Genomic DNA, 22,649 nt, shown 5'->3' with positions numbered 1-22,649 from the left:
CATTCTACACGGCCTAAAGGGTCCAAATAGGTCACAATATTACAAGATTAACGCTTACTCGTCGAGTGTTAATAGGAGGGTGCTAATCACGCACTCCTATGCTAGCGAAAAATCTAGTGAAAAGAGAGATGTATTCAAATAGGTTATAGAATTGTTAATCGATTTTAATAGCTATGTCGATGCCACCTAACATGTCTAATTAGGTTATTAAATCGGTCTAAAGTCGTCTAATTGAATCATAGGTTAACAATCAGAGGTTTAACTAACATGCAAAGGGTCCTAGGGCAGGCCGAATTGAGCAAAACGAGTGAGGGGTCAAAAGCGAGGAACAAAGTTAAAATTCGTTTTATTAGTGCCCTACCTTGAACACGAGGATGTGTAAACGAGCGAGGACATTCGCCACAGGCGAGTAAGACCTTTTAAACTCGAGTCAACGCGGGTGTTCATGGTGGTACTTTAACTCATACTCGGACTAAACTAGTTTCATAATTAACGATATCAAACGATGCATAACGATAAACAATATACAAAACGAACTATAAAAAACAAACATAAGAAGAACGAAATAAAAGGGATAAGAGGAGGATTTGATGCACCCTCAACCTACATGTATCGTTGACACCGTCTTGGGTTGTAATCGATCGTAGATTTTATCTCGACGGGCCGTCGTCGAGGAAGACAATTGAAATTGAATTTTGAAATGAAGAAATAACACGTTCAAAAGGAAGACTTGAGCAGCGATTTTCAATCACTCACCACGACTTCGTTTCTCAACGATTTTTCAATACGAAAGATGTTTTAGAAACTAGAAAGACTGAATTTTGTGAATATGGAAAGAAAACAGAAGTTTTAATAGGATTTAAGCACGAAAATCAAGGCCAAAGACCACGACAGAAACTCGAAAACAAGATTTGTGTCCCTGTTTTCAAGCGGCTGTCACGGCTTTAGTTTAGGGTTTTTTGGACGATTGATGGTTGTTATTTGCAGTATGATGTGTGGAGAACTTAGAGCATTGAATGTATGGAAGAGGGGAGGTATTTATAGGGAGTGAAAGTAGGGTTTAAGAGGGCAACATGCAGTCGGACTGCTCTGTTTCGCTGCTGTTGTCCAGCAGCTTTCGTGAGCTGGTGTAGGATTTATGAGGGGTGTTTCTTGGTGGTTAAGCTAGGGTAATATGGGTAGGATCCTAGGGTATGGTTTAGGGTTGATGGGTGCGGGTTTAAGTGGTGTTTGGAGCGGGTTTGGGGTTGTTTAGTGGACTCGGGTTGAAGGGTGACGGGCTAGTTTGTGCTGCTGTTTTGGATGGGTTATTAGCTTGATTGGAGGGAGTTTGGACGTGGTTTGTTGGTAGTCTAGATGACCACGAGTTTGGGGTTGAAGGAGGGGGTTGAATGACAGGTTTTGGAGCTGTTTTGGGGCACGCAACATAGAGTACGAAGGAAGGTATTGGGCTACTAGTATGTCGTGTTTGGGGCTCGAAAATAAGGAGGCATGGACTTTAGTTTAAATGGGGTTAGGGCCTGGTTATGGGGGTGAGTGATGGGTTGGGTTATGGGTCAGGAGTTGGTTCGAGTTTGCTTAGAAAATCGTGCCCAAATCAAGTTGAAAACGAGATCAAAATCGCGTATAAAGCCGTCGTAAAAAATCGAGTTCTTCAAATACGGTTTATACACGATTTAAATTGATTTTTCAAACCAATTAACTTAAGAATGATTTTTCAAATCAAATATCTATTTTATTTTCAATAAAATAAACGTAAGAAAATAAATTCAAATTAAAACAATAAAATGAATTGACTTTAATAAAACATTAATTTAAATATCATTTAAATTAATAAAATACTTCATCGATTACGTCCATTATACGCCGTAAAACGAGCTCCAAATAATGACAATGCCAATTAGCAAATACATGTCGTCCTATCATCATCGGGTGTTTGTCGGGTTCTCTATAAATTCCAATATCGACGGATACGGGTATCTACAACCCCCACCTGTCACTACAAGGAAAAGTGGAAAAGCTGAAGAAGTATGCTCTGCCGCAGGCCGGCAGCCCGTCCACCGGCAGAGCACAACAGCCTTGAATTGAAGATAGAAGAAGAAGAAAAAGAGCAATGGTCTCGCTACCGGTACATGCACTGGTAGCCGGCCAACCGGTTGAAGACGCACCAAGGAAATGAATTGGAGTATAGAGGACTGTGTTCTGCCGGCAGGCCGGCAGCCGGTCCACCAACAGAACACACATGCTAGTAAAATTCCCAAGTTCAACTCCAAAATTACAAGAAGACGTGCTACCAGTAGGCTGACCAGTAGCCGGTCCACCGACACAGAGCAACAAGCTGCGAGAAATGGGCTTTACTTCCTCCTTTCCTCTAATCCAATGAAAGACTATAAATACCCCCTCCCTATTAAATTGTAAACACAACCCTAGATCTGAAAAATTTCCTTAATTTATCCAATCTTACCTTAATCAAAGCACTAATCTTTCCTTAATCAACATCAATTACTTAGTAAAATTAGCTTAGTAGTAGTTATTATCAATTGTTTACATTTGGTTATTGGGTTGTATTTGGGAGATATTGAAGGATTTTCTTCAGTAATTCCATCAAAGCAACCATCTTTACTCATTGTTGGTACATTTCTCTTCTTAATTACTTTGTTTAATCAATTGTTTACATTTCAAGTTGTCTTTTATAATTGTTGAATTCATACCATGCCATCTCTTTTGATTACTTGTTTTTATCCATTTGTTTGTATGAACAATTTGAATATGTGTGAGTAGAAATCCTTCTAGGGTTTAGGGGGAGTCTAAATGGAATTAATGGGCATGATTGTAAGATTATTATTTGGGTCTTTGGTGAGTTGTTTATCTTTCTTATCCTTGCACACAAGGTGTTTGATGAATTGTGTGAGTGAAAGCACGTGCTTTTCTTCATTATTGCTTAATTTCCCCATTGAATGAAAGTTTGTGGTGGTCTTGTTGTATGTTTAAGAGTAGTGTGATGCTCAATTAAAGTTAGGGGTCACCTTTAGGTAAGTCAAGACATTGATTGTTCTACCTAAGATAAACCCTTGCCTGTGACTCCTTAAATTATCATGTTTGCCCTTAAACCATTTAGATGAACCCGAAAGCCCTAGTCTTTTAATCAATCGTATACATTTCATCTCAATCGTTTGCTTTAGTTAAATCTAGTAGTTTAAATCAACTCCTTTCATCTTTCAACTAGACTAGACTCCCAATTAAACTAAGTAGAAATCCCTCCATCCTTATGGTTCGACCCCGATTTATACTACTAAATTGGGTTACAAATATTGTTGGTGATAAGAAACTCGACTCTACAACCATCTTAATCATCACCTAGACAAGAAGAAGGGTCGTCCCCTCTCTACCATGCACAAAAGTGGGTTCAATAGAAAAAGGGATCAATAGATTTTGAGTTTCATAATGGGAGTTTGCATTTGATTTTGTTATTCCCCCCAATTTCTTGTGGCATTTGACATTTTTTGGAACAATTTCTTTTGCCATTTCTTTGATGTTTGACAATTTTGATGCTTGACAATTTTCAACTTTTGCATTTTTGAACATTTTCAAAGTCACCCTAATTTGTAAAGAGGGTGCTTATATTTGAAGCATAGGAGTTCTTGTTTTTGTACTCCTCTTTTCTTTGATGCAATTTTGTGGAGACTTCTTGTTTTTCATTTTGGTACTTGAACTCAAGTTGATAATTTTTGTGCCCATTCCCTTTTTGTTGACAAAAATGATGATAGAAGTGGAAGATGATTACATGGTTTCAAGGGTCACTTTGGAATAAACGGTAGCCAAGGAGTCATCACATCACAAGGTACTCTTGACTACGCCTTAGTCCATGGGTCATAGGATACTAGCATGACACATCCTAGGGTGTTTTAGAGGTATTCTAATGAGCAAAGTCTCAAGAAGAAAAAATATCTACAAGGGCCTTATATACACTTGTCAAGTTTCCCAAATAGATGTTTTCACAAAATGTTTCCTAAAATGCAACTACATGCTATGACGCAACTAACATTTATATAACCTAATGCATATGCTTCTATCAACTAGTATGCCATATAAAACTACATGCAACTCCTAAGATCACATTGGTTTGTATCGCATCAATCAAAATAAAGCTACATAGTCATTAACATAGAGAGGAAAAAGGAGATTGGAAAGATCATACCATGCGGTCTTCATATTCCTCAGGCCTCGGATGTGGCGTAGTCGATCCAATGCAATCGGAGGACAAACAAACACAAGTATATACACAACATACAATTCTATACTACAAAGGAAAGGACATGTTTTTGGGTTTTTAAAATTTTCAAATTTTTATGGTTTTTGTTTATCTGAAATGAAAGAACATGTTTTTGTTTTTTTCAAAAATTTTTAATTTTTTTATCATTTTTTATTTTAAAAGTTAAGTTAGAATTTCTCATCCCCACACTAGTATGGGCATTGTCCTCAATGGCTAAAACGATAGGAAATTATGCAAGCTAAATGAGAATGCATGATTTCTACACTAATATGCAAATTATATGACATATATACAAGTGATGCAGTCTAAACTACACTATATGATGCATGATTTTATTTGTTGGAGAGCTAATTTGGATTAACTCCCATTCTTTGTGTTTGAACTTCCCCAAACCGATCAAGACACTATTTCTAGTGTAAAAGTAGGGAAGTTCATGCACAAGGCAAGTATGCAATGCATGAAACTAATTGTCATTTAGGATTGTACAAGTGGGAACAATAAATGAGACACCTCAATGGAACCGAGGTGGGAGTCCTTTAAATGTTGCTAGGACTCAAGACAAGTACTCAAGATAAAAATTTTAAAAACAAGAGATATAAACAAAGCTAATGGAGGTTTAGGAAACTCACAATGGAATAGGTTGAAGTTAAGTAATCAACCCCGCATATGTGGCTGTAACACCCCCATTTATTCAGGAGCCTTTAGCTAGACATTCCCAAATAAATAGGACTGTTACCATCTCGGTTTCCCGAGGTAGTGAATAACAAAGTCCAACTCACCAAAGTACTTTATATTAAAAACTTATGATTACATGTTTATTAAAACCTTAACCAACTAAAACTTAATATAAAAAAAAAAACATTTACAATCGCAGCGGAAATAAATAAAGTGATATAATTGTTCTATGTGATCTAGACTTCAACTACAGTCCAAGTCAAGCTCTCATTCCAATGCTCCCGAGTCAGCTAATCTTTGGTACCTGTCAAATCTGCTCCCCATAAAACGGTTCACCGTAGGTGTTCATGAATACATAGTTAACCGCGAGGTTGAGTAGGAATAAATACTAACAACAAAACATACGATAAATAATCCAATTTCCTTTTTTATTGCACAACCCCCTGACAACGTGCTCCTTTCTTTTACTTACTCATTACACTAATCATCCCGCCAATCCCTGGCCGGGGCAGCCTCAACCCAAAGGTGAGTAAACACACACTACATTACCAAAAGGTAATGTCTGCCTCAACATATAGTTGAGTAATATCCACCAGATGGCCCGAGACCAACTGGGATCGCCTCGAGTAAATACGATAAAATATCGTCTGCCAGAATAAATCTGAAATACGTCACCCGAAGGCTCTTACCATGACGTCTGCCAATATAACCTCAGTAATAATCTACATCACCACGAAGGGATGTCTGCCAATATTAATTTGAATAACCGATGCAATAACAGTAACTCCATCATAACTAATCCAACATATACAATATAATTCTCTCTTCCAACAATTACGATTATAATTAACCAACACAATTCTCATATGATCAATTAATTTTAATATAAGCCATCCAATAAACCAAATATTATCGAGTAAGAGTTGAGTAGGATTTATCCCTACCTGATAAGCAAATTCCAATTACGCTGCTCAAGCAATCCAATAAATAAAGCAACCCGATCCGATTATAATTCTTCACAACCGTCACCTAATCAAAATATTATAATTCAATTATTTATTTATTTATTAACTTTATTATATTAATTATCCAATTATATTTTAATTATATTAATTAATTACCGTTTAAATTATTATTACGTAAAACCCGTCTTAATTAAACAAGACCCAAATTACCCAAATTACCCATAACCCATCGAAACCCGTAACACTTATCAAACACACCCTCGTATACATGCATGGTTTTAAACCATGTTCAATACCCCCAACAACCCGTGTAAGCAACCCAACCCACACCCATCAAGACCTGCCACCATCGCCACCGAGGGCCACCACTGCCAGCCACCTGCCAGCCACCTTACACCGGTCCTTCCATCAACCCTAGCCTCCATAAGGGGTCCCTAAACCCGCGCTCTAACAATCGACACCACAATACCGAAAAAACCGACAACCATCTCGTCCTACACTACCCCCACCACGATCTCCACTATCACTCCCACCGTGACTGGCCACCCATCCCACGGTGTCCCTGGACCCTCCCAGCCACCAACAACCCGACATACAAGACACAAACACATGCCCTAACTTCCCTCCTTAAACCCGACACCAACATACACAACTCACGCAACTCACCACCCTACTGCCACCATGACCACCCTACTACCACCACCGTGGTCTCCCTTGACCCACGGTGGTCCTACCACTTTTAACAACCCCGCACAACAGCCCAAAATGACACACAAAACGAAAGACCACACAAAACCCGTTTAACCACCACACCCGACACCTCACCGTACCAACCACCACCTCAGGCCACCCCGACACCATCATTAGAACCTACCCCAGCCGACTTAGCCAACCACCTTGGTCCTACGCTCATACGATGTACACACAAGCTACACACTTCGTCATAAACCCCGCGACAGTCGCCCCTTAGACACAAATCCCACCACCCACGGTGGTCACCCCTGGTCACGGTTGGTCCCACTAGCATCACCACGGTCCAAGGTAACTACTAACGTTAACGGTACTAATCATGGTGGTCTATACGGCGTACAAACGTTAAATTAAATTATTAAGACAATATAAACATTAGTTCAGACGATCTAACCTTTATCGCTTTATTCGCTTTTTCCGTCTCTTTAAAACTCCTTCTTCTATTTTTATGAATTACATTTCAGATAATTATGTATTTATAGCCTAGAATTAGAGAGTATATGATGCCAATTAGGAAACTATTGTCTTTTCTAATTATAATTAGGAATTACCATATTATTATTATACTTATTATTTTATTATTAAATCCCGCTTTAAATCCCGACCATTACTCATAATAAGCCTAATATAATCAGCCCATAACTATTGTACACGGTCCAAGGCTCATCTGACTTCTAATTAAATTCCTTTTTTTTTTGGTAGAATGTGAATTCTCATTAAGCTCATAGAAACAGTTACATTAGGACACTCATAATAGGACCTTATAAATTAAGCGGTCCTAAAGAGAAACAAACAAAAACCTCATTACAAAACAGTCAACTAACAACAATCAGCCCCCTAGCAAGTAGCCAATTTCGACTCCTAAGAATAGTAACCTCAGATCCAATGGCTTGCAGACGAAACTTAATCATATGCTGTAATTGATGAAGAATCTTGGTAGGTCTGGGCACACTACTTTCATGTTTAGCAGTATTCCTACTCATCCAGATAAGATAAACCAGACAAGCAAAGCTGGCCATAATAATTTGTTTCTGCAGTAGGCTCTTGAATCTTCTGCGTGAGATGCTGTCTAAGGAATGAAAAGACCATGACACTCCTAGCCATTGCTTAACCAGTTCCAAGCAATTTCTACTGAAGTGACAGTCAAAGTATAAATGATCCTGTGACTCTTAAGCAACTGCACATTTTCTTCTATCAATTCCTTAATCAATTTTAGGATTTTCGAATTTGTACCCAAACCCTAGAAAATTGGTTCAATTTGTGAGGAATTTGATGTTTAGATGGTATTTTGTTGATAAAGGAGTGAATTAATCTTGTTTTGAGCAAGTTTTGTTTGAATGGTGGTGAATTTTGGTGATAAATTTGTGTTTTTGAATGAGGGGATTGAGGGTTTTGAGGGAGAAAAGGTATGTGTTTGTTTTTTTGGAAGAGAGAAATGAATTGGGGAGAAGGATTTATCCCGTGTTTTTGTCACATACCAGCTCGGGACGCTCTCGGATCGTCTTACAGGACATCCTGAATTTGCCAACCCATGCCAGGACGCGCGGATCAGACTCAGCATGAGCGGATTCCTTCTGGGGACGCTCGGATTCTCCTGGGGACGTGCAGATTTCCTTACAGGGAAATTTCATAAACTTTGAACATGCCAGGACGCGCGGACTGATGCCAAGACGAGCGTCTCGGTGATGAGGACGAGCGTCCTGACGATGATCTACTCAGATTTTATTTCAGCACATTTTCTTCAATTCAAACATTCCCAGGACCCGCGTCCTAAGGCCAGGACGCTCGGATCCTTCTCTGGGATGCCCGGATCCTCTTCAGCTCCCACGAGCTTAGTTCTGCCCGTGGGGATTTCTTCTCCCATGTCATTCTTCCTTCTTCTCCTTTGTTAAATGTTGTGGGTGCACTACAAAGGCTCGGTTAGCCTAGGCACTTCCTATCCCCACACTTGATCAAACACTACACATCAAAACATGTTAAAATATCTCCCTCACTTGCTCTCATGTCAAAAATATTGATCAAATCACAAAAATGCAAATCCAAAAATGACAAAGATGCAATAAAGGAAATAAAATGCAAGTTAAGGAGTTAGCATATTTACAAATGGTGGTTTAGGGAGGACTCCACCAAACTCTCATTCTTGGATGAGATGTCAAGGGAGCAAAGCCAAGGTGTTGTTAATGTTGCTTAACACCTTGTAGAAGTAGTCGAAAGCTTGCTCATTTTCATGATAGAGGTCTTGGATAGACCTTTGCACATTGCTCTCTTCATTGTTGTAGTCATCCAAGTCAAAGTGATGACAAGGATATACAAATCCTTGGTCTAAGGTCATAGCATTTCCAATATAAGGATTGACCAATCCTTAAAATTCATCGTCCCATAGACCGCAAATTTCACTACCTTGTTCCCCAATGATGTCATGAGTTGACAAGGGCAACTCCTCTTTCTTGTTGTCTTGGCCAATGAGGCCTTCTTCATTACTTGTCATGATGGGTGAGCTATTCAAGCTCTCATTGTTGTTGAAAATTCATTGCTCTCCGAATAGAGCTACTTGAAGGTTATCCACTTTCTTCTTTCATATGGGTGGTGTTGCTTTACCCATAGCTTGATCTTTGCATAAAGATTCTAACTTCTTCCTATCACATTTTCGGCTATAGTGGTCGATCATGAAACATGGCTCATGTAGTCGAGGAGCTCTCATAGTTTTGTCAAGATTGAAAGTGATTGTCTCATCCCCCACTTTAAGTGTGAGCTCTCCATGTTTCACATTGATTACCGCTCCGGCGGTATGCAAGAAAGGTCTTCCTAAAATGATAGGAATGTTGGAATCCTCTTCCATGTCTACAATGACAAAGTCTACCGGGATGAATAATTTGCCAATTCTCACGGGCACATCCTCCCATACCCATAAAGGTATCTTTGTTGATCGATCCGCCATTTGAAGAGTGATGTTGGTGCATTTGAGCTCTCCCATTCCCAGCCTCTTACATACCGAGTATGGCATGACACTTACACTTGCTCCAAGGTCGCATAATGCTTTGTTGATTGTAGTGTCGCCAATGGTACATGGAATAGAAAAACTTCCCGGATCTTTGAGTTTTAGAGGGGAACTCCCTTGAAGAATAGCACTACTTACTTTGGTAAAGGCAATAGTCTCTAGCTTTCGGATGGATTTCTTCTTGGTAAGAATATCTTTCATGTATTTTGCATAGGCCGGAACATGATTGATCAATTCTGTGAATGGGATTGAGACTTCTAAGTTCTTCACAATTTCCATAAACATTCCAAGTTGATCATCAAGCTTAGGCTTAGTTTGTCGACTTGGGAATGGAAGTCTAATCACAATAGGCTCTTTCTCCTTAGCCTTCTCTTCATTCCTCTTCTTTGAAACTTCATTGGAAGTAGGATCTACCTCCTTAGAGTTCTCCACAACTCCTTGCTTGTGACTAACATCCACAATATCTTCCTCAATTGGCCTCTTCGGCCCCTCATATCTTGTACCACTTCTCAAATAGATGGCACTAAATGTCTCATGTCTTGGGGGATTACCTTGAGGCGGTAATTGCCCCTTTTGTCTTTGAGAGCTATAAGATTCTAATTGAGTCATTTGAGTTTCTAACATTTTGGTGTGGGCAAGAATGTTGTTGATGGTGATTTCTTTGGCTTGGCTATCTTTTTGCATTTGGGTGGAGAATTCTTGTTGGTTCTTTTGCATTTGGAGAACCGCTTTTTGAACATCAAAGCTTTGGTCATTTGATTGGTTGTAAGAAGGTTGATTTTGGTAACTTTGGCTTTGGTTGAAAAAGGGTCTTTGAGCTTGGTTTCTCATTGGAGGTGGGGTGTATGTTTGTGATGGACAAGAGTTGGTCGTCACACATCCAATCAAACACAATTATAATACTCAACAAACAACTAGTTAGCGGTAAGTCGAGGTCGATTCATGGGACGGTGTGCTTTAGGTTCTAAGTCTATCTATCTCAATCTATGCTAGTGTCACAATTGATGGGGTTTGTAGTTGTGTTCTAGACTAATAAAAGCAATAAAGTAAATCAAGCACTAAAAGGAAATATGTAAACAATTGGCTAAAAGTGCTAGGAAATCATGGGGTCATAGGGGATTCATGGGAGTTGATCATACAAACATGTTTACAAAGTTGCAAGCAATTAATGTTATGGAGGAACCGAGTTCGTTTATGTCTTAAGGTTCATAGGAAGAGTTGGGTCCCAGAGCCGAATCGATTAGATTGTACAACACCTACAAGTCGACTTACTTTCCTCCTATTCAACTTCTATGCATGGTCTAACAAGGCTCGAGTTGGTTTATATCTTACAAGTCAAGTTGAGTAGATAAGACATGGTTGTAAATGCAAGGATTCATAGGCTTAGCATTTCATCAAACATAACATGTGCATAAAGTTGACATCACAACAAGCAAGCAATTTAATTATGAAAACATATTAGATTAAGCATGATAAATCCCATGTTGGTTTCCCCTAATTACCCACTAATCATAACTAAAAAACTACTCACTCATTATCGTAGGAAACATGTCATTAATGATGTCAATCATCACAACAAGTATAAGCATGATAATAGAATGAAGAAATGAACAATAAAGCTTAAAGAGTAAAGGAATTATACCAAACTTGAGATGATCCTAATAATAAAGCAAAGAATAATAGAAGAAACTTGATTGATTGATGGAGGGTTGTCAATCCTCCAATAATAACCCAATAATCTTCAATTACCCAAAAGTAACAAACTTGAAAAATAATTAAGGAGAGATTAATGTGAGATTTGTGAAAGATTAAAGATTAGTCTATTCTAATCTACTCCTATTCTAATCTAAGAAGGATTCTTAATATGGAGGCTTAACCTAATCTAAAACTGCATAAAAGCTCTCTAAAGCCTCCTTTGATTATTTATAAGTGAGGTATTTATAGTAGAGCTTCATTAGGTTAACTAAGGCTAAATTAGTAATTACATCTTTGAGTTTAGAGTAGGGAAACGCTAGTCCTTTTGGAAGGATAGGCATCTCGGTGGAAGATGTCGCGGTCCGTCCGTCCAGGAGGGAAGACACTCGGATTCTTGAGATTGGGCACGGGCGTCTTCATGGGAATTCGCTCGGATTCTTTGGGGGAATCCGGGCGTCTTTGTTGCTTGGACGCACGGTTTGTCACTTCAGGACGGGCGTCTTGTGTTTAAGTCGCTCGTCTTCTGTGACAGAATCATTTTTCTTCACTTTATTTTTATTCTTGTAGGATTGGTCTTTAGTTCCCGCTTCCTCTTTATACTAGTCCATCAAACATCGTCAAATAGCTTCCGAATACGCACGAAAGACAGGAATTTCCGCCTTATTATCTTCTTTCCTACAAAACATACGAAATGCACTAGGAAAGCAAAATAGAAAGCATTTGACGGATAAAATGGTCGTAGAATGTTATATTAGTATGCAAAATAGGTTCAATTAGGGGACTAAATATGCTCAAATAATGGTCACATCAAATCTCCCCAAACCGAACCTTTACTCGTCCCGAGTAAAGAGGTGACAAAAACTAGACCTTTATTTAAATTAACCTACTAATATAGCCGATATGAGACAATTAGCGGGTCTCACTCCGCCCCTTCAACTCACAACAAGGCAACCATGAGGTAGGATGCCTTCTTGCAAGGCAAGGTGGGTCTTGCCAAAATGGCGACACATCCAAACATTAAAGCACACAATATCAAATAATGGATGCATCTACAAAAGAATAGCCACTTTCCTCATCTAAGTGGCGGAAATTATCTACAAGGGAAGTAATTCAAGGGTACACACTCCTTCATAGATGCAAGTTCTTCAAACTACTAAGCCTAGAAGGATACCAATAAATCACCTCCAAGTTGTGTCAAGCTAGGGTACCTTTGTCCTCAATCGTTAAATGCTTTTGTCAAGAATAGACTCTGTATGGTGTTAGAAACACTGGAGGATCGCGGAATTCCCCTCTTGCCTAGACAAGAAGAAGGGTCGTCCCCTCTCTACCATGCACAAAAATGGATACGATGGATAAAGGGATCGATAGATATTTGAGTTTTACTTTGGGAGTTTGCTTTTATTTTTGTTTTTCCCCCCAATTTCTTGTGGCATATAACATTTGAGAACACTTTCTTGCCATTTCTTTTTGATTTTTGGCATTTCAATACTTGACAACTTTCACCTTTTCTTTGCATTTCTCTTTGAACATTTTCAAAGTCACCCTATATGTAGTGAGGGTGGCTTATATTTGAAGCTTTAGGAGTTCTATTTTTGCTCCTCTTTTCATTTGATGCATTTTTTTTGCAAACTTTCTTTCACTTTTCATTTCATTGAACTCAAATTAATTTCTTTTTGTGCCCATTCCCTTTGATGACAAAAATGTGGTAGAACATGGATGATGGATGGATGCATGGTTTCAAGGGTCACCTTGGAATAAACGGTAGCCAAGGAGTTATCACACCACAAGGTACTCTTGACTAGGCCTTAATCCATGGGTCAAAGGATACTAGCATGACACATCCTAGGGTGTTTTACAAGTATTCTAACAAGCAAAGTCTTAAGAAGAGAAAGCATCTACTAGGGCCTATATACACTTGTAAAGCTTCCCAAGTAGACGGTTTCGCAAAATTTTTCTAACATGCAAACTACATGCCATGATGCAACTATCATATATACATCCTAATGCATATGATTCTACCAACTAATATGTCATATAAACTAAATGCAATTCCTAACAACACATAGATACACAAACCGCAACAACAAAATACACCACATCCTCCTTGACATGTAAGCCCATCCTCTTCATATAAAGAAAAAAGAAATGGAAGGGAAGGGAAATAGAGATTAGAACGATCATACCAAGCGGTCTTCATTTTCCCTTGCTAATGCCTCAAATGTAGTGTTGTATCTATGTGAGAAGAGAACAAAAGCACAAGTATATACAATTCTACACTACTAAATTAAAGAACATGTTTTTGGTTTTTGAATTTTTTAAATTTTTATGGATTTTTGTTTTATGAAATTAAAAGACATATTTTTGTGATTTTTCGAAATTTTTCAATTTTTATGCATTTTGTAATATAAATTCCCATCCCCCACTTTATTTTGGACATTGTCCTCAATGTACATGAAGGAGTAGGAATAAAAAGGAAATACATGTTTTTGATTTTTTGATTTTTTTTTTGAAATAAAGTACAAATGCAATGATATGATATGATATGAATGAATGCATGCTCTAACTAAATGCAATTCTACATGACATATATAACAAATGAATGCAATCTAAATTATATTATATGATGCATGATTTCTAGTAAGCTATGATCACCTATGATAAAACCTCCCCAAACCGATTTAAACACTATTTCTAGTGTAGAAATGAATAGGTTTGGCCATTAGTGACTATGCATGAATTCTAATCTATATGCAACTATCTACATGAATCATGTGAAATATATTACAATGCAACTATACTATATGAACTAACTAATGCAAATGAAATATGATACAAATGCATGCGAAAACTACACTAAATGCAATGTATATACAAAAGAGAGAGGGAGAGAGGGGTATCATACAAATGGAGGTGGTGAGTAGGCCTCTTTCACTCGTCATCCTCCTCATCTTGGTAACCATATTGGTGAGATCTCCCGGCTTGGTCATACCCTCTTGCTTGGCCGCAATACCCTCCTTGATCAAACTCTCCTCCTGGACCCGAGTACCCTCCACCTTGGTTAGAATGCTCTCCGCCGTCGCGATCCCAAGCTTGGTTCCCTTGATTAGGGAACAATTGTTGTAGTTGTGCCCAAGAGGGCTTAGGACCATTGGGGTCAATATACCCTTGTTGAGCCATGTTATAGTATTGGGGATAAAGGGCCAAGTAGTTGTCGACCCTCCCTTCATGTACCCCGAGGTCCACTCTATTCATGAGTTTCATCAAATCATTAATACCCGGGGTATTGGGGATTTCCGGTCGGAATTCGGTATAAGGAGTAGGGTATGGTGGGATAGGCACATAGGAAGGTGGGCGAGTAGGCCTTCTCGGTACCCTACGAGGTACTTGTTGTTGGTGGGGCGGCTCTTCCCTTTGAGGGGGATTGTCGAGAATTTGGATATCAAGGAGGTAGCTTGGTGGAGGCGAGTATGGGCTCAATCTTGGGTCAATGCCCGGTATCTTCCAACCCTCAAGGATGATTGAGGTGCATCCTTTGGTGTACCATTCTACACTCTCGTCTTGAGTGTAATTACACCACCGGTGATGGTTGAAGACGGTGTGCTCATCAATCAAAGTCCTCCTCTCAAGAGGAGTATAGATCCCACGGGCGTTGAACCCGGGGCAAAGGTAGTTGGCCAAAATAGTAATTAGATCTCCCATTACGAAGGTATTGAGTTGGGTGGTCCCTTGAGCAAAATCATGAAACCTAGTAAGTATCTCAAGGGGTGTGTTGAAGTTATAGCGCCTCGTCCCTCGAACATTCAAATAGGACTCAAGAAAAGTTAAATCAATGAGAGTACACCTATCTTGTTCGTACCTCCCATTGATGGTACCGGCCACAAAGCGCTCGGTGATTCGAATCACCGGATGTTGGATGGCGAAGGTATAACATTGCTTTAAACCGGTAAAATTCCTCCCGGAAATAGCCCTCCAAAGATGGTCCACAACGAAATTATCGGGTTTATCGGTATAGTTGGTGGGCACTTCAAGACCGAAAATGTAGGCAAATTGATCAAGGGAAAGACTATGGTCTAGGTTGCACAACCTAAACTCCATGCCCACGGTTGTTCGAGTATTCGTTACAATGCGAAGGCTACTCAAAAATTCAAGGGTGAGACTAAGGTACGTCTCCTCATGGGCATGGAAAAGTTTTCCAATCCCTAGGCCATCAAAGAACATATCGGTAGGGTACCTTATCCTAAGGGTTTCCAACACCCTAGTATCTATGAATTGAGTGGGTTCATAGTTCTTACCTAGCAATTTGACAAAGTTCTTGCGGTGGTCATCGGATTCATAAAGCACCTCTTGGAAGTACTCAAGTTGTTCAATTCCTCCTCTCATTATGGGACGGAAGTTCCTTGGTAGTGCTACCTCTCGCGGAGTTGAGGAGGATGATCCCTTGCGTTTCCTTCCGGTGGATTCAACCAACTTCTTAGCCTTGGCCTTGAGGTTCATCATCTTGAAGTTGAGGAAATGGAGGTTTTGTTGGCTTTTGATGTGAGGGGAGTGTTTTTGAGGATGGAGATGAGTGTTTTAGGGTTTGATAAGGTGAAGAAATGAGGGAGAAAGGGGGGTGATTTTATAGAAGAAAGGGGAATCCGAGCGGATAAGGGTGGGACCTGGCCGGATTGTTCGAGAAAGAGGGCCCAATCCGAGCGTCTTTGCTGCGGGATGGGCGTCTTTAGCTTGTAGAAGATGGGCGTCTTCCTTCAAATCCGCGCGGATTTTAAGACAGGGCCTCAGCTAATTTGGGAGCAGGAAGAAGACGGGCATCTTCTGCGTTGAGACGGGCGGATTTTCAAGAATCCGCTCGGATTTCCTGGCAGTTTCAAAATCTTGTTTCAGATGACATTCAAGAAGGGCGTCCCGTGGAGAATACGAGCGTCTTCTTTCAGGACGGGCGTCTTGTGCTGAATCCGCCCAGATTCTGAGACAGTGCCAGCCAGTTAAGTGACGAGGGTCCTGGACGGGCGTCCAGGCCTCGGGACGGGCGTCTTCAGCTCCTTTTCTTCTTTTTCTTTCTTTTCCTTGCACAATCATGCCCTTTCACCAATTTGCTATTCCTCCTTATCTTTTTCTGAAATTTGCTCAATAAAAATGTAATATGACTCTCTCTCTCACTACTCTCATGCAAGAAATCAAATGCAAATGCAAGAATGTACAATATTATACAAAATAAGGGGTCCAAGAAATATCATACAAATGGTGGTTTAAGATAGGACTCCACCAAACTTAGTTCAAGTTGTAGAAATTCTTGTCCATAGAGCTCAAGGCTCTTAACAAGAGATCAAAAGCTTGCGAACAAGCTCCAACTAGGCACAAGTATGGGTTGCTCCATTTGAACATGAAATTTGGCCAAGGAAGCTTGTAAAATGTTCTTTCTTTTGCTTTTTCCTTGGCATTAGAGCTTTCCCAATGTTTCCAATAAACAAGCCCATGATTCTTTCCCACGAATTATGGTTCATTTTCATCCGTAGACTTCCACTCACCAACCTCTTCTTCAATTTCGGTAATGATGATAACATTTGAATTTGTCAATCCTTCAATAGTAGAAGGAGAATTTTTATGGCATTGATGATCGAGTTCCTTAGAAGTTGTCATTGTGGGTGCCAAGTCTCCACAAGTAGCTTCACGAGCAAGCTTCTCTTTGAGCTTTTCACCAAGTAGCTTCTGTACGATACTTTGGCCTTTTGAAGAAGGTCTACATATCCTCTTCAATGATTATTGGCTCCATGATAGGTGTCAAGTGGTCTTTATGAAGAATAGGAGAAGGACGTTCTTCATCATGATAGGGTATCTCGAATGTCTCAAGGATAGGCTCCTCAAGCAAGGTGATATTACGAGTCCATCCTTTAAGCTCATCATCATTGTTGCTATCTTCGTATGAATCATAAATGGGAGCTTCATTTAACTCTTTCTCCAATGTCTCAACATTCACTTCAAAGGACACACCCTCATACTCACAAAGGCTAAGAATACTTGGCTTACTCAACCTCATGTCTTCCTCATCGAACACAACACTTTCATAGTCACAAGAGCTCAAGGGGATTGGCTCTTCCCATTCTTCGCTTTTCATGTCAAAAGTTACTACTTCGAATTCGCATTCATGCTCAATGTCCAACGAACGGTGGGGAGTGATTGCTTGGGATTCTTTCATTTGGGCAATTTGAATCTCCAATTCCTCACCTTGGGCAATAATGCCTTGAAGAACATTATCCCTCTTTTGGCTCTCCTCTAGCATTTGTTTGAAGAAGTTTTGTTGATCTCCCATCATTTGGAGAATCACATTTTGAATGGGTTCGTCTTCTTGTTGTGGGTATGTGTGAAAATGGTTGTATTGTGGCATTTGGAATTGGTTGCAAAGTGAGTTTTGGGTGGGTGGTTGTTGTTGATATTGGATGTGGTGGTTTTGGTGGGAAAAGTTGGGGTAGTAGTTAGGATTTTCATTGTACGAATAATAAGGTAGGTTTGTGTTGACTTGCTCCTCAAACTCCCCATACCCATAGTCATACTCAAAGAATCCACCACATACTCCATGTACCAAGTCTTGGGCCATCATAGCTAAGACAAGAAAGCAACTACAAGCATGGAAACTACACAAAAACGGTAAGAACAATCCTTGAGGAACAAGTTCCTCAAGGTGAGAGCAAAATTAAAATAGACAAACAAGTAAGAACTTAATCACATAGCACCATCCCCGGCAACGGCGCCATTTTTGATGGACAAGAGTTGGTCATCATACATCCAATCAAACACATTTATAATACTCAACAAACAACTAGTTAGCGGTAAGTCGAGGTCGATCCATGGGACGGTGTGCTTTGGGTTCTAAGTCTATCTATCTCAATCTATGCTATTGTCACAACTGATGGGGTTTGTAGTTGTGTTCTAGACTAATAAAAGCAATAAAGTAAATCAAGCACTAAAAGAAAAGATGTAAACAATTGGCTAAAAGTGATAGGATATCATGGGGTCATAGGGGATTCATGGGAGTTGATCATACAAACATGTTTACAAAGTTGCAAGCAATTAATGTTATGGAGGAACCGAGTTGGTTTATGTCTTATGGTTCATAGGAAGAGTTGGGTCCCGGAGCCGAATCGATTAGATTGTACAACACCTACAAGTCGACTTACTTTCCTCCTATTCAACTTCTATGCATGGTCTAACAAGACTCGAGTTGGTTTATATCTTACAAGTCAAGTTGAGTAGATAAGAGATGGTTGTAAATGCAAGGATTCATAGGCTTAGCATTTCATCAAACATAACATGTGCATAAAGTTGACATCACAACAAGCAAGCAATTTAATTATGAAAACATATTAGATTAAGCATGATAAATCCCATGTTGGTTTCCCCTAATTACCCACTAATCCTAACTAAAAGACTACTCACTCATTATCATAGGAAACATGTCATTAATGATGTCAATCATCACAACAAGTATAAGCATGTTAATAGAATGAGGAAATGAACAATAAATCTTAAAGAGTAAAGGAATTATACCAAACTTGAGATGATCCTAATAATAAAGCAAAGAATAATAGAAGAAACTTGATTGATTGATGGAGGGTTGTCAATCCTCCAATAATAACCCAATAATCTTCAATTACCCAAAAGTAACAAACTTGAACAATAATTAAGGAGAGATTAATGTGAGATTTGTGAAAGATTAAAGATTAGTCTATTCTAATCTACTCCTATTCTAATCTAAGAAGGATTCTTAAAATGGAGGCATAACCTAATCTAAAACTCCATAAAAGTTCTCTAAAGCCTCCTTTGATTATTTACAAGTGAGATATTTATAGTAGAGCTTCATTAGGTTAACTAAGGCTAAATTAGTAATTACATCTTTGAGTTTAGAGCAGGGAAACGCTAGTCTTTTTGGAAGGATGGGCATCTCGGTGGAAGATGTCGCGGTCCGTCCGTCCAGGAGGGAAGACACTCGGATTCTTGATATTGGCACGGGCGTCTTCATGGGAATCCGCTCGGATTCTTTGGGGGAATCCGGGCGTCTTTGTTGCTTGGACGCACGGGTTGTCACTTCAGGACGGGTGACTTGTGTTTAAGCCGCTCGTCTTCTGTGATAGAATCCTTTTTCTTCACTTTCTTTTTATTCTTGTAGGATTGGTCTTTAGTTCCCTCTTCCTCTTTATACTAGTCCATCAAACATCGTCAAATAGCTTCCGAATACGCACGAAAGACGGGAATTTCCGCCTTATTATCTTCTTTCCTACAAAACATACGAAATGCACTAGGAAAGCAAAATAGAAAGCATTTAACGGATAAAATGGTCGTAGAATGTTATATTAGTATGCAAAATAGGCTCAATTAGGGGACTAAATATGCTCAAATAATGGTCACATCAGTTTGTTGGGGGTTTTAGACATTTTGGCTCTTGTATGAAAGATTTTGATGGAATTGGGTGTTCTCATTATAGTAGTTAGAATAAGGGGTGTCACTCTTGTATGTTTGGAAAGCATTAACTTGTTCATTCGTTCTCCTACATTCGCTTTGATCATGTCCCAAGGTTCCACAACTTTCACATACTCCACTTGGGATTGAGGATGATGCCCACCATAGCATTAACATGTTGTTTGGATGATTTGGAAGCTTTATCAAGCTTAGCCATGGCCTTCTCGAACTTCAAATTGATGGTGTCGATATGAGCACTTAGTTCAGCACCCAATTGAGTGATGGAATCTACCTCATGCTTTCCTCCCCTAGTGGCCTTTTGAGGCCTACTATATTGGGAATTATGAACTGCCATCTCTTCAATTTTAGCCCATGTTTGATTGTCATCAACTTCGGTAAACATCCCATTAGATCCCATATTGAGAATATTGCGTGAGTCTTCATATAGGCCATTCCAAAATTGTTGCACAAGGAACCACTCACTAAGCCCATGGTGTGGACAAGAACGACAAGTGTCCTTAAATCTCTCCCATGCTTCATATAATGATTCCCCATCCCTTTGCTTGAACCCGGTGATTTGGGCTCTCAACATATTAGTCTTCTTCGGAGGACATAATTTCTTGTAGTAGGCAAGTGCTAACTTCTTCCATGAATCAATGCCAAGGGTAGCCTTGTCTAGGCTCTTCAACCATTGCTTTGCGGTACCGATCAAAGAAAAAGGAAACAATACCCATCGGATTTGGTCTTGAGTAACTTCGGTTTGAGAAATTGCATCACAATGGTCTCAAAAAGTCTCCATATGTGAATGACGGTCTTCACTAGGCATCCCTCCAAATTGACTTCTCTCAACTAATTGTATGAATGCGGATTTGGTAATGAAATTACCGGTTAAATGTGGTGGTGTAGGAGTACCATTTGGTATGTTCTCCTCGGTTGGTACGGAATGTGATAAAATTTAGGCATTGTGGGTTGATTTTGTGGTGGGTTTTGAATTGGGTTATCCTCTCCTTCTCTTGTAAAAGGGTTAATGAACTAAATGTTATTTGGTTGAATGTCCACAATCTCACCAACACCTACAACTCTTGAATTACCTCTAGCAGCTCTTCTATAATTGGTTAAGGTACTTTCAATCTCAAAATCAATAGGTAATAAATTGCCTTGTGATCTCCTAGTCATGCAAAATATCAAACAACTTGAAAATAATTAGAACAACCTTGAGGAGATTAAATTCCCCAAGGTAAAGAAAGAAAGACACAACTAAAAAATATTAACAAAAATCAAATCAATTGAACACCGTCCCCGGCAACAGCGCCATTTTTGGTTCGGTTAAAACTCATCGTCAAAAGCTACCAACCAAAACAATATTTATAACTTCACAAACTACTCTTAAAGAGGTAAGTAAAGGTCGGATCCCAAGGGACGGGTATTGATGTAGGATTTTCAATTGTAAGTAGCTATGCCGATGGGTGTCATAAATTGGGTTGGGATGAGATAAGGTCTAAACTAATCAACAAGATGAATGTAAATTAAGTAAAGCAATAAAGTGGTTTGTAAACAAATGATTAAAAGCACTAGGGCGTCATGGGTTTATAGGGGATTCATGGGAGTAGATTATAGAAACATGTGCTCAATTAGATGCAAGCACTTATTGTTGTGATGGGATCGAGTTAGTGTATGTCTTACAATCCCTAGGAAGATTTGGGTCCCGGACCGAGTCGTCTAGACTGTACAACACCTACAAGTCAACTTAATTCTTCTTATTCTACTCTATGCATGGTCTAATGAGGCTCGAGTTGGTTTATATTTTACAAGCCTCATTGAAAAGATAAGGGATGGTAAAAAAAAATGCAAGGATTCATAGGCTCGCATTTCATCAAACATAACATGTGGATAGGTTGAAATCACAACAAGCAAGCAAATTAATTATGAAAACATATTAGATTAAGCATAGATCAATCCCATGTTTGTTTCCCCTAATTCCCCATTAACTCTAGCTAGAGAAACTACTCACTCATGATCAAGTTTAGCATGTTAATAAGGTTGTCAATCATACTAACAAAGCAAAACATGATGAATAAAGTAAAGTGATTAACAATAATTAAACAAGGGTAAAAAGGAATTATACCTATGGAGATGATCCAAATAATAAAGCAAAGAATAATAGAAGTACTTGATGATTGATGGAAGGTTGTCAATCCTCCAAATAAACCCAAATAATCTTCTAATTACCCAAATAAAAGGAAGAACAATTGAGAGGTTAATGAAAGATTAAGATGTGATTAATGTTAAGAAATGTATTACAACTAAATTAAGACTAATTTAAGAGAGGATTAAAAATTGATTAAGCTACTATTAAGGGTTGATGCCAATCTAGGTAGTACAATGAGGTATTTATACTAAAATTAAGTGCAAGGATTAGGGTTACTAAGGGCTTAAATGACTATTAAGACCCTAAGAGAAATTTGAGGAATTGCAACTCCCGGGGGGCATGCGCTGATCGTCTCTGCTAGTCCCACTAGGATCCTCTCATCCTGGCCTGATGCACGGTCTGTTCAGTAAGAGGATCTGCTCGTGCTGGAAGTTGGGACGCCCGGATTATTGTTTTGGCATGCTCAGATGATGCTCAGGGATGCTCGGGTCATGGCTCTGATCCGCTCATCCTGAGCTCGGGCCGCTCGGATCGTGGCATAGTATTCCTCTCTTATTTGGCTCCTCAACAATCCGCGTGGATCTTGTTGGGGATGCAAGGATCTCTTCATCATTGCCCATTTTACTTTATTTATCAACTTAGGCCTCTAGTGTTGGTCTTCTCTTTGATGCTTGGTCATTGGATGCGATC

General features: G+C 39.3%; 1 non-coding gene across 1 annotated transcript; it reads left to right on the top strand.

Moving 5' to 3' along the window:
- The first annotated feature begins 20,295 nt into the window (after nt 1–20,295).
- On the top strand, nt 20,296–20,402 carry LOC141625193 (small nucleolar RNA R71). The gene has a single exon (XR_012534986.1). It is a non-coding gene; the product is annotated as a small nucleolar RNA R71 (small nucleolar RNA).
- Nucleotides 20,403–22,649: the final 2,247 nt, after the last annotated feature.

Source organism: Silene latifolia, chromosome X (assembly GCF_048544455.1).
Source record: "Silene latifolia isolate original U9 population chromosome X, ASM4854445v1, whole genome shotgun sequence".
Lineage (NCBI taxonomy): Eukaryota > Viridiplantae > Streptophyta > Magnoliopsida > Caryophyllales > Caryophyllaceae > Silene > Silene latifolia.
Note: the sequence above shows the minus strand (reverse complement) of the source record. Positions and strands in the feature narration are given on the sequence as shown.